Source organism: Oncorhynchus mykiss, chromosome 9 (assembly GCF_057628025.1).
Source record: "Oncorhynchus mykiss isolate SJ-2025 chromosome 9, ASM5762802v1, whole genome shotgun sequence".
Lineage (NCBI taxonomy): Eukaryota > Metazoa > Chordata > Actinopteri > Salmoniformes > Salmonidae > Oncorhynchus > Oncorhynchus mykiss.
The window spans coordinates 56,586,753-56,600,017 of record NC_143030.1 but is presented as its reverse complement, the minus strand read 5'-3'; the positions used below and the strand labels follow the sequence as shown (position 1 = coordinate 56,600,017).

General features: G+C 41.8%; 1 protein-coding gene across 7 annotated transcripts in view; it reads left to right on the top strand.

The window, feature by feature from the left end:
• casz1 (castor zinc finger 1) overlaps positions 1-13,265 on the top strand; it is a 260,657-nt gene that overhangs the window by 64,111 nt on the left and 183,281 nt on the right. The gene's annotated exons all lie outside the window — the stretch shown is intronic.

Below are 13,265 nucleotides of genomic sequence, written 5' to 3'. Positions count from 1 at the left end.
ACAGTGGGGATGGTGTGTTCAGGGTGATGAGCTGTGTTGCTTTTACGCCAAACATAACGTTTTGCATTGTTGCCAAAAAGTTCAATTTTGGTTTCATCTGACCAGAGCACCTTCTTCCACATGTTTGGTGTGTCTCCCAGGTGGCTTGTGGCAAACTTTAAAAAACACTTTTTATGGATATCTTTAAGAAATGGCTTTCTTCTTGCCACTCTTCCATAAAGGCCAGATTTGTGCAATATACGACTGATTGTTGTCCTATGGACAGAGTCTCCCACCTTAGCTGTAGATGTCTGCAGTTCATCCAGAGTGATCATGGGCCTCTTGGCTGCATCTCTGATCAGTCTTCTCCTTGTATGAGCTGAAAGTTTAGAGGGACGGCCAGGTCTTGGTAGATTTGCAGTGGTCTGATACTCCTTCCATTTCAATATTATCACTTGCACAGTGCTCCTTGGGATGTTTAAAGCTTGGGAAATCTTTTTGTATCCAAATCCGGCTTTAAACTTCTTCACAACAGTATCTCGGACCTGCCTGGTGTGTTCCTTGTTCTTCATGATGCTCTCTGCGCTTTTAACGGACCTCTGAGACTATCACAGTGCAGGTGCATTTATACGTAGACTTGATTACACACAGGTAGATTGTATTTATCATCATTAGTCATTTAGGTCAACATTGGATCATTCAGAGATCCTCACTGGACTTCTGGAGAGAGTTTGCTGCACTGAAAGTAAAGGGGCTGAATAATTTTGCATGCCCAATTTTTCTGTTTTTGATTTGTTAAAAAAGTTTGAAATATCCAATAAATGTCGTTCCACTTCATGATTGTGTCCCACTTGTTGTTGATTCTTCACAAAAAAATACAGTTTTATATCTTTATGTTTGAAGCCTGAAATGTGGCAAAAGGTCGCAAAGTTCAAGGGGGCCGAATACATTCGCAAGGCACTGTACAATACCCCTTAATGTCAAAGTGGAATTATGTTTTCAGAAATCTTTACAAATTAATAACAAATTAAAAGCTAAAAATGTCTTGAGTCAATAAGTATTCAAACCCTTTGTTATGGCAAGCCTAAATAAATTCAGGAGTAAAAATGTGTTTAACAAGTCACATAATATATTGCATGGACTCTCTCTGTGTGCAATAATATCTGCATTGTGTCCCACCACCCGCCAACCCCTCTTTTTACGCTACTTCTACTCTGTTCATCATATATGCATAGTCACTTTAACCATACCTACATGTACATAGTACCTCAATAAGCCTGACTAACCGGTGTCTGTATATAGCCTTGCTACTCTTCTTTTCAAATGTCTTTTTACTGTTGTTTTATTTCTTTACTTACCTACACAAATCCAAGACAACCAATTACTGAGTACCACTCTCCATATTTTCAAGCATAGTGGTGGCTGCATCATGTTATGGGTATGCTTGTAATAAAAAATAAACATAATGGCGCTAAGCACAGGCAAACCCTAGAAGATAACCTGGTTCAGTCTGCTTTTCACCAGACACTGGGAGATGAATTCACCTTTCAGCAGGACAATGACCTAAAACATAAGACCAAATCTACACTGGAGTTGCTTACCCAGAGATACTCACAGCTGTAATCGCTGCCAAAGGTGATTCTAACATGTATTGACTCAGGGGGTTGAATACTTATCTAACCAAGATATATTATTGTTTTATTTTACAAATGTTAGAATTTTTCATCCACTTTGATATTACAGAGGATTTTGTGGATCATTACAAAAATCTATTTTAATCCCACTTTGTAACGTACTTTCTGAAGGCACTGATTGTCATTGAATGTTATCTACAGTGCTGCTCTCAAGAGAGTCTTGCCCTCACTGGTGTCAAGGTAAGTCAACACTGCATGTTAGATTTTGCAACCATACTATAGTAATTTGAATCCTCTTCAATATAGCATACAGTGTTACACATCTTTAAAGAGTATAATTTTAGGTAAGTAACATGTATTAAGTGCCACGCACAATTGGAGTATCATTAAAGTGTCTGAATTGACCTGGCTATGTCTACTTAAACATGGGCCTGCTTTGTGATATTGCAAGCTATGGAGACTAATCATTGAGTAAGATACTTAAAGGAATAATCCACTCAAAAACTATCTTTTGGTATTTTTTTCATTAGTCCACTGTGATACAGTTCCAAAGATGTTTTGCATATCAGCAATCAAGTTTTCAAGATATAGGACTTTCAATCAACAAATTGTAATTTGTCACTTATCACGATGGTGCGTTTTGGCAAGTTACAATTTGGTTTTTGAAGTCCTATATCTTGAAAACTTGATTGCTGACATGCAAAACATTTTGGAAATGTATCAACAATGAACAAATGAAAAAAATACCAAAATATAGATTTTGAGTGGATTATTCATTTAAGTGGGTTGGGAAATGCAACATTTCAATGAATAGACAATTATTCATATGAATAAAAAAAATGTTATGAGTGATTTGGATCGAGTATGTTTTTATTGCCTCTTTTTTTATGCAACACATAAAAGCTCTTGTATAGTACAATATCGGTGTCTGTGCTCAGTGTTGAAGTTGCACCTCTGCTTCTTGAAACAACTTAATTGTCTCAAACATGTACGCAAGCAGCACACACGAGTCATGATACCCCAAGGCCTAGATTAATTAAGCTATGAAAGCCCATGAGCAGGGAACATTCAGCAGGTGCCTGTTTGCCTTGGTATGGGACTTGGTTTTGGCAGTGGTGCAGTGGCTCATTATAAATCCATAATTAAGTTACAATTTTATTTGCTTTTTTAACATATAGTCATCAGGGATTGACTTGGTTTAAACTCAGATTTTGTTAAGTGCACTCTTGGCTATATTGCTACGTTATGTCCTATTCTACTTCAATCATTTGACTCTTTATTGGCTTCGTGGATGAGAAGTCATGAAGGATAATATGGTCGTGCCTTTGTTGGTTTTGACCCTTTTCCTATAGGTGTTAAGATTCAAATTTGCCATAGTCATTTCTGGTGAAGCTTACATTCTCCTGATTCACTCTTAATCCTAAACAAGCTGATTTGCCCTCCCCCTCTTCACCTCGGCACAAAACAAATACAGTGGCACCCTACTAGGTGCAGGGATGGTCTCCTGAACCCCTACTGTTCAACTCATCCTGTTTTGTGGTCTGTTAGCTGTACTAAGTGAATAGGGAAAGGCAGGTCTCTGTGGGTAACGTCTGTCTTTCGAGTCACCTGCCAGGAGAGAGGGAGGGTGAGAAGCCCAGTGGGGGGGGGGCCCTAGGTGGGATGAGCTGGGCTGTGGGAGAGAATCCCCTGCACACTGGGTGGTCAGCCCCAAATGAGAGGCTCCACCAAACGGGTAACGTATGCCAAGAGCTTGTTCAGGCTAACCATGCAGCCTGTGGAGGGGGGATTGGGCAGGAAATTGAGGTTAATAAGCGTGCTGTATATTAAGCAGTGGTGGGGCGTCCCCAGCCTCTGAGTGCTCAGGTCCAGCACCTCTCTTAGAGACGTTGCCAGCGAACTACAGTTACGTACACCACGGAATACTTCAGCAGTTATGCAGTGACATTATTTATTATGTAGCACAGCATGCATGCTCAAAAGAGGACTTGTTAGAAAAATGCATAAAGATAAACATTAGAGAACTACCGATAATCAGTCATGCCGATATTTATGGCTGGTATTAGCCTTTCTTAGTCCATCGGCTATCAGCCCTTGAGTATCGGCGCAGCCGATTTCCCTTTCATAGCGCGAGTGCTCTTGCCTCTCGTGTAAAACCCTGCAAGCCGGTGCCACTCATTGCTAGTTAGCCTGTTGTCGAGGATCCTCTGAGCTGCTTGCTTGCTACCCACTTATGCTGCATATACATTTAGCACACTTTAATAATGCCACACGAAATGTAGGAACTTTGTAAGTGATAATTAATTTACTGTTATGCAAAACAATGTCCAAACTGGGGTCCAGCACTTTACAAAGCAATGTAGGTTCAATGCCCTAGAACTTTGTCATAGTAATGCCAAATATGCTCATTTCGAAGCTGATTGTCACAAAACATTTAGTTAATTCACTGAGTTAGCTAAATGACTTGTCTTTCCCTTGCTGAGCTGATCTGCTGCCCGAGCCGAACTGCCTGGCTAGCTACATGAGACACAATCGGCCTTGTAGTATTTGATTTTTGTAGACATCTGCCAGAAGTAAATTCATCCACAAACACGAATATAATATCTTTCATATGACCACATTTTCATGAATTTTATGATATAATTGTCAAGCCAATTCAAATGACCAGGGACATGAACACGGAAGTCCAGTATGTCTTAGGAACGCGTCACTTGCACACGGTATAGGCTACTTCTATGAAAATGTTGTAGATCAGTAGACCTAACATGGTCCCAAATGAAAGGGAAACCGATTGTTTGTCGTCTGTAGCCCCATAGACTAATGAAATCAGCTCAATAACAGAATGTATGCACACAGTCCTATTGAATATGAATTCACCTGTATTGTGAATAGGTCTATGCCATCAGGATTTACCCAGTTTATCAAGAGATTTACCATCAAATAAATAATTACTCTTATGCAGTTATATGGTTAAAACAAAGTCAAATGGATTATATGGTTGTATAATTGATTTGTTAATGCTTACATGGTTGTCTCTGGGGAATATTTTGCCCCCAAAAAATTGGTATCGGCATCGGCCCTTAAAAACCCACATTGGTCGTTCTCTAATAAACATCCATTATTTTTTACCCATTTTGCATGCCTTATTATCTTATCTGACAATATGAAACAGAACTAGTAATCATTTTGTTGTTGTCGCTTTATTCATTTAAAAAAAATATATGCAGTTAAGTTTGGACACCTACTCATTTCAGATTTTTTCTTTATTTCTTACTATTTTCTACATTGTAGAATAATAGTGAAGACATCAAAACTATAGAACAACACATATCATGGAATCATGTAGTAACCAAAAAAAGTGTTAAACAAACAAATCAAAATAGATTTTAGGTTCTTCAAAGTAGCCACCCTTTGCCTTGATGACAGCTTTGCACGGTCTTGGCTACTACATACTGCAATATTTTTGGTTACTACATGATTCCATATGTGTTATTTCATAGTTTTGATGCCTTCACTATTATTCTAAAATGTACAAAAGAGTAAAAATGAAGAAACATCCTTGAATGAGAAGGTGTGTCCAAACTTTTGACTCGTACTGTATATCCATATTGTAACAAATACACAGGGAGAAAAAGGTGTAGATTCACACGTAGAGTGTGGCAGGTGTTTATTTCGCCTTCGCAGAAGGCAGGAATCGTGGTCGCAGGCAATGGTCATACACAGGTAGGCAAACAGGCAGGTGAATCAAAACTAGGACTGAAGGTTATAACTGGTTCTCACAAATGAGCTAGGAAAAGGCTTAGTAGAGTCAAAACGAACAATACCTCACAAAGGCACACAGAATGAACTGAACTAAATAAGTAGCTGATGAGACCAGGTGAGTAACTAACACAGGTGAAATCAATGAACAAAAATGAAAGACAGGGCTACATTCAAGAACACAAAGAAACAGGGCACATGGTTGACTAAGGAAATAAATACAGAACCTTACACATATCTTAATATCTGTTATTTGTATTCATTGCCATAATTTGTTTTATTTTAGTGAGGTACTTACTCGCCATCTACCTGCAATGTATGAAAAGCAATGATCCCAACACCGAGCATTGTGAAAAAGAGGCTTATTTTTCCTATTTCACATTGCTTGCAAATGAGTAAGATTAATCCTCAGACAGATTGGCCAGGAAGACCAAGGAAATCTGTTCAGGTGAACGGAGTGGTCAGCAATCTCAACAGTAGGTGTTCATTGTATATTACAACGCGCACTCTAGTTTGTGTAGTGCATAACAAGCCATACCATTGAAACTCACGGCTTTCTCTTATTCTTTCCCCCACTGTGCTTGGCCCTAGGGAGAGGCGCGTTCAACGTGTTGTAATAAGGGTAGCTGATATAATGAAGGTCATTGTAATCAGAGCTAATGTGCCAAGGAGTCAAGACACTGTAGCTTTATTTGCCAGCTAGGCCCAGCATTTTGTGCCCATGGGGATCAGGCTGATAGTGTTATCTTTGCTAACCTGACTCTAATACAGGCCTTGCTCCGCTGTTTGTGTCAGCATCGCAGCTGAACTTTTCCCAGTGATACGTTCTGTGTGAGGATGGGGCAAGGATTGGGCTCCACTCAGCTCCATTCTGGTTAAATCCCATCCCTAGGTGTTTGGCTACTCTTAATTCAGATATTTAGAGAGCCTAGTTCTCTCTCTCTCTCTCTGATTCCTTGGGAGGACAGCAGGGCCTTACATAGTCTTCCGTTGGATGTATTTGACATAAAAACAACAACATTGCATTGACGTCTGGTCTTGAAGACGTACGTTCAAGCGATGACCTCTAAATCTAATCCTCTCCTTCACGATATGCAAATGACTCCAGTTCAAACTCGATTTGTTTTTGGTAGTCTGGGACACTGAGTGGTTTATTTTCAACTTTTACTCTGCAGTGTAAATATGTGAATAAGAATGCCTTCTTAAACCTAGACACTCTTCATATATATATATATATATATATATATATATATATATATATATATATATATATATATATATATATATAGTATATTTTGCTTCAGCCTTCATTTTATTTTCTAATATTTTTTTTTTAGCTCGTTTGAAATGACAGAAATAATGAGAAGTACTGTATGCAGAGCCATGTGATTTAGCGAAACCAAGACTTGAACTTTGTCTTAATGTGATATCTGAATACGCCCACAGTGGGCCTCTGGGAATGATTGATGGTAGTTGTATTCGTATTCAAATATAGGCATTTATGTGGTTGTGATGAGAGTACAGTACTATATTTCTACCATTTCCATGATTGCAGAGGAGAATGTAGCTACTGGCAGGGATAGCCTATTCCTTTCCTAATGTCCCATCTTTTAATATTTTTTTTTACAAAAGTAGTTTTAAAAATGGACTTTAACTGCAATGACATTTATTTGATATGTAAATTAACTTGCAATAGATTGCTTATTTGTCAAGCAGTATTTGATAAGTTCAAGGAAATAAATATAGAAGGAATAGTGACTTTAGGCCCCTTTACCAAATGTACGTTTCTAAAGGAAGCTACAGATCATTGTAGATTTTCTTGTTTTCACCATTTAGAGTTACACATCACATTTATCAAGAGTTTCCAAACTCCAATGTTTGACTCAGTATTCTTTTATACACCCCAAAGTCTGTAAAATGTGAAACAAAACTCATACCAGTGGGCTACCCCCAATGGAAACTGAAAGTTGGCTCACAGCTCTTTCACTTTTCATAATTGCCTTTTTAACTTAACAGTGCATGCCGCCTTCTGTGACAAACATCAAAGGCCCTTCCTTATTCATTCGAGCACCTCCAGAAAAAAGAGCTGCCCATATCTAACCCCGTGCTACTCCCCTGGCCCTATCATTCAAACTCCCACCCCGGCTCTTTGTGGCTTCCAGAGGACCACAGTGAAATGATCTCTTTTGTTGCGCATCATTAGTTCCATCTGTTGTGCGAGCAGGCCTGTCTGTTCCGGAGCACGGCAACGTGATGGTCGCCAGGGGCGATCGGAGACGCCACTGTCCCAGCGGCTCGTGGCACGACCTCCGCTACCGCGGCTGCCTCCTCCACTGCCCCCCACCGCCTCCCCTCTCTCCTCCATGACACTTTTACTCTCTGTCCTCTGTGTTTACTTATTTATTTATGCATCTGGGGAAGAACGTAATCACATACACTTTGTATTTCTCGATTGGGCATTGTATTGTTGGACGATGACTGTAAAGGACAGAAGTTAGCAAGGAAAGTGTTTTTGTTTCTCGTGCTGTTATTTAAAAGTGTAATATACAGTATACTGTAATGACAAATACTCTTACTGGAGACACCAGATAAACAGATATACAGTGGTTGCTCCACTAAAAGTTTTGCGATTATGCTGCAGGACTTAGAGGTAATTTGTGGTTTAGTACGGTACCCTGCGTCACCACTTAATTGCTCCAGACCAGTGCAAGGGGGAGTTAGAGCATGGATTATGCTTTGGGGTCCTACTGTGTCTCTAACTGACAATGAATGAGTGACATAAACCTAAGTAGAAACTAATAATTGAGCATGATTTCAGTATTACTTACTAAAACTGTTGTTAAACAAAGGTTTTTATTATTTTATTTTGTCAGGATTATTTTGCTCTTACTGTAGTAGTGTAGCCCACTCCCGACCAGTCACGTTGTACAGTGCCTGAGTGGCACAACGGTCTAAGACACTGCATAGCAGTACAAGCTGTGTTGCTACAGAGGCTGGTTCAATACCCGTACCGGCCTCGACTGGGAGACCCATGAGATGACTGTAGGTTTTTGGTTTCTCTCCCTCTAAAAACAGAAATACATATAACAAATTGGCAAATTAGTAACAATGTCTCACCCCATGTTCAAGAATGGCCTTTTTCTCGCTCATTTTACGTTATTTGAAAATGAAATAATCTCCAAAATATTGTTATTTTTTAAACAAATCAATTATTATTATTATTATTAAATTAGAATTATATAAAAGCCCCTTGGATATTTTAGCACAGATATATTATTAACCCTGTTATTAGCAGGACAATATATATTGGTCATATTGGTCATGGCTCCCTGGTGGCGCACAATGGGACTGCCTTGCGGTTCTCTAGCTGTATCCACTGAAAGTGCGCAAGGTTCAAGGCACGAGGGCAGGGGGCACGGGATGGGCCGCAGAGCCACTCAAAAGATGGGGTGGACCCCCACCCTGCCACATTGGATAGCACAGAGAAATAGTTTAAAGGGCATTCCACGAATAATGGCGCTGACTAGGGAAATGTTCCCGTTGTTCTTAGTGCCAGTCTGCACGTTCAAACTAAAACAATGTAACCAATAACGGCATCGTTATGCTTTCAGTAATAAAATAATGATAAAAATACTATTTACTAAAATACTATTTCAAAATAAAATAATTAGAATAGCCCATTATGGGCTATTAGCAGGACAATATACCTTTACCAACACCTCTCTGTATTCTGATACTTTTCTTTTTTCTTCATTTATTCGAGAGCCCTCCCACAGTCCCCCCCAAGAATAAAAATACAAATAAAAAATACAATTAATTCCATTCCCCCCAATGCACAAACAACCAAGAGAATGAACTAAAGAGAAAAAAGAAAAAGGCAGAAGAAAACAGCAAGCAACAATGCAAAAATAAATAAAAAATACTTTTTTAATACAATTAAAACAAAGGACATCACGGACAACTAAAATCATAACAGCAATGCCAACTATATATGTTTGTATGCATGTCTGGCACTATTACATGTACAGTTCAAGTCGGAAGTTTACATACACTTAGGTTGGAATCATTAAAACTCGTTTTTCAACCACTCCTCAAATTTCTTGTTAAAAACTATAGTTTTGGCCAATCGGTTAGGACATCTACTTTGTGCATGAGACAAGTAATTTTTCCAACAATTGTTTACAGAGAGATTATTTAACTTATAATTCACTGTATCACAATTCCAGTGGGTCAGAAGTTTACATACACTAAATTGACTGTGCCTTTACAGTTTGTAAAATTCCAGAAAATTATGTCATGGCTTTAGAAGCCTCTGATAGGCTAATTGACATGATTTTAGTCAATTGGAGGTGTACCTGTGGATGTATTTCAAGGCCTCTTTGCTTGACATCATGGGAAAATCAAAATAAATCAGTCAAGACTTCAGAAACACAATTGTAGACCTCCACAAGTCTGGTTCATCCTTGGGAGCAATTTCCAAACGCCTGAAGGTACCACGTTCATCTTTACAAACTATAGTATGCAAGTATAAACACCATGGTACCACGCAGCCGTCATACCGCTCAGGAAGGAGACAAGTTCTGTCTCCTAGAAATGAACGTACTTTGGTGCGAAAAGTGCAAATCAATCCCAGAACAACAGCAATGAACCTTGTGAAGATGCTGGAGGAAACAGGTACGAAGTATCTATCTATATTCACAGTAAAACGAGTACTATATCAACATAACCTGAAAGGTCGCTCAGCAAGGAAGAAGCCACTGCTCCAAAACCACCATAAAAAAGCCAGACTGCGGTTTGCAACTGCACATGGGGAAAAATATGGTACTTTTTGGAGAAATGTCCTCTGGTCTGATGAAACAAAAATAGAACTGTTTGGCCATAATGACCATCATTATGTTTGGAGGAAAAAGGGGGATGCTTGCAAGCCGAATAATAACATCCCAACCGTGAAGCACGGGGGTGGCAGCATCATGTTGTGAGGATGCTTTGCTGCAGGAGGGACTGGTGCACTTCACAAAATAGATGGCATCATGAGGGAGGAAAATCTCAAAACCTCAAGACATCAGTCTTGAGGTTAATGCTTGGTCGCAAATGGGTCTTCCAAATGGACAATGACCCCAAGCATACTTCCAAAGTTGTGGAAAAATGGCTTAAGGACAACAAAGTCAAGATTTTGGAGTGGCCATCACAAAGCCCTGACCTCAATCCCATAGGAAAATTGTGGGCAGAACTGAAAAGGCGTGTGTGAGCAAGGAGGCCTACAAACCTGACTCTGTCAGGAGGAATGTGTCATGTACTGTCATGTTGTCTTGTCTCTGTCCTTTCCCTTCACCCTGTCTCCCTCTGCTGGTCGTGTTAGGTTACCTTTTCTCCCCCGCTTTCCCCCAGCTGTCCCTTGTCTCCTCTAACTACCCATTCACCCCGTTCCCCACCTGTTCCCTTTTTTCCCTCTGATTAGGTCCCAATATCTCTCTCTGTTTCTGCTCCTGTCCTTGTCGGATTCTTGTTTGTTTGTGTCATTCATGCCTGAACCAGACTGTCGTCATGTTTGCTGTAACCTTGTCCTGTCCTGTCGGAATCTGCCGGTCCATCTGAGCCTACCTATGTTTGGTAATTAAAGAAGCTCTGTTTAAGTTGATTCGCTTTTGGGTCCTCATTCACTCACCATAACAGAAGAATCCGACCAAGAATGGACCCAGCGACTTCGGATCCTCTCCACTCAGCCGTCGAGATCCAGGGAGCGATGCTAGGCAGACACAAGCAGGAATTGTCTGCTGCTCGACATGCCGTTGAGACCCTGGCCACCCAAGTCTCCAACCTCACAGAACAGGTTCACCATCTCCGCCTCGATCCACCGGCCACTTCCAGGGCTTTCGAATCTCCGGAGCCCAGAATCAATAACCCGCCGTGTTACTCTGGGGAGCCCACTGAATGCCGCTCGTTCCTCACCCAGTGTGATATTGTGTTTTCTCTCCAGCCCAACACTTACTCCAGGAGCACTGCTCGTGTCGCCTACGTCATATCTCTCCTTATTGGACGGGCTCGTGAGTGGGGCACGGCAATCTGGGAGGCAAGGGCTGAGTGTACTAACCAGTATCAAGACTTTAAGGAGGAGATGATACGGGTTTTTGATCGATCTGTTTTTGGGGAGGAGGCTTCCAGGGCCCTGTCTTCCCTATGTCAAGGCAATCGATCCATAACAGACTACTCTATTGAGTTTCGCACTCTTGCTGTCTCCAGTGGCTGGAACGAGCCGGCCTTGCTCGCTCGTCTTCTGGAGGGTTTCCGCGCAGAGGTAAAGGATGAGATTCTCTCCCGGGAGGTTCCTTCCAGCGTGGATTCCTTGATTGAACTCGCTATTCGCATTGAGCGACGGGTTGATCTTCGTCACCGAGCTCGTGGAAAGGAGCTCGCGCTCTCCGTCGCCTCCCTCTCCGCATCACTACCATCTTCCTCTGCCGGCTCGGGTGCTGAGCCCATGCAGCTGGGAGGTATCCGCATCTCGACTGAGGAGAGGGAACGGAGAATCACCAACCGCCTCTGTCTCTATTGCGGTTCCGCTGGTCATTTTGTCACTTCATGTCCAGTAAAAGGCCAGAGCTCGTCAGTAAGCGGAGGGCTACTGGTGAGCGCTACTACTCCTGTCTCTCCTTCAAGATCCTGCACTACCTTGTCGGTCCATCTACGCTGGACCGGTTCGTCAGCTTCCTGCAGTGCCTTAATAGACTCTGGGGCGGAGGGCTGTTTTATGGACGAGACCTGGGCTCGGGAACATGACATTCCTCTCAGACAGTTAAAGGAGCCCACGGCCTTGTTCGCCCTGGATGGTAGTCCTCTCCCCAGGATTCAGCGTGAGACGCTACCTTTAACCCTCACTGTTTCTGGTAATCATAGTGAAACCATTTCTTTTTTAATTTTTCATTCACCTTTTACACCTGTTGTTTTGGGCCATCCCTGGCTAGTTTGTCATAATCCTTCCATTAATTGGTCTAGTAATTCTATCCTCTCCTGGAACGTCTCTTGTCATGTGAAATGTTTAATGTCTGCTATCCCTCCTGTTTCCTCTGTCTCTTCTTCACAGGAGGAGCCTGGTGATTTGACAGGGGTGCCGGAGGAATATCACGATCTGCGCACGGTGTTCAGTCGGTCCAGGGCCACCTCTCTTCCTCCACACCGGTCGTATGATTGTAGTATTGATCTCCTTCCGGGAACCACCCCCCCCCCGGGGTAGACTATACTCTCTGTCGGCTCCCGAACGTAAGGCTCTCGAAGATTATTTGTCTGTAGCTCTTGACGCCGGTACCATAGTCCCCTCCTCCTCTCCCGCCGGAGCGGGGTTTTTTTTTGTCAAGAAGAAGGACGGGTCTCTGCGCCCCTGCATAGATTATCGAGGGCTGAATGACATAACAGTGAAGAATCGTTATCCGCTTCCTCTTATGTCTTCAGCCTTCGAGATCCTGCAGGGAGCCAGGTTTTTCACTAAGTTGGACCTTCGTAACGCTTACCATCTCGTGCGCATCAGGGAGGGGGACGAGTGGAAGACGGCGTTTAACACTCCGTTAGGGCACTTTGAATACCGGGTTCTTCCTTTCGGCCTCGCTAACGCTCCAGCTGTCTTTCAGGCATTAGTCAATGATGTCCTGAGAGACATGCTGAACATCTTTGTTTTCGTTTACCTTGACGATATCCTGATTTTTTCACCGTCACTCCAGATTCATGTTCAGCACGTTCGACGTGTCCTCCAGCGCCTTTTAGAGAATTGTCTTTTTGTGAAGGCTGAGAAGTGCACTTTTCATGCCTCCTCCGTCACATTTCTCGGTTCTGTTATTTCCGCTGAAGGCATTAAGATGGATCCCGCTAAGGTCCAAGCTGTCATTGATTGGCCCGTCCCTA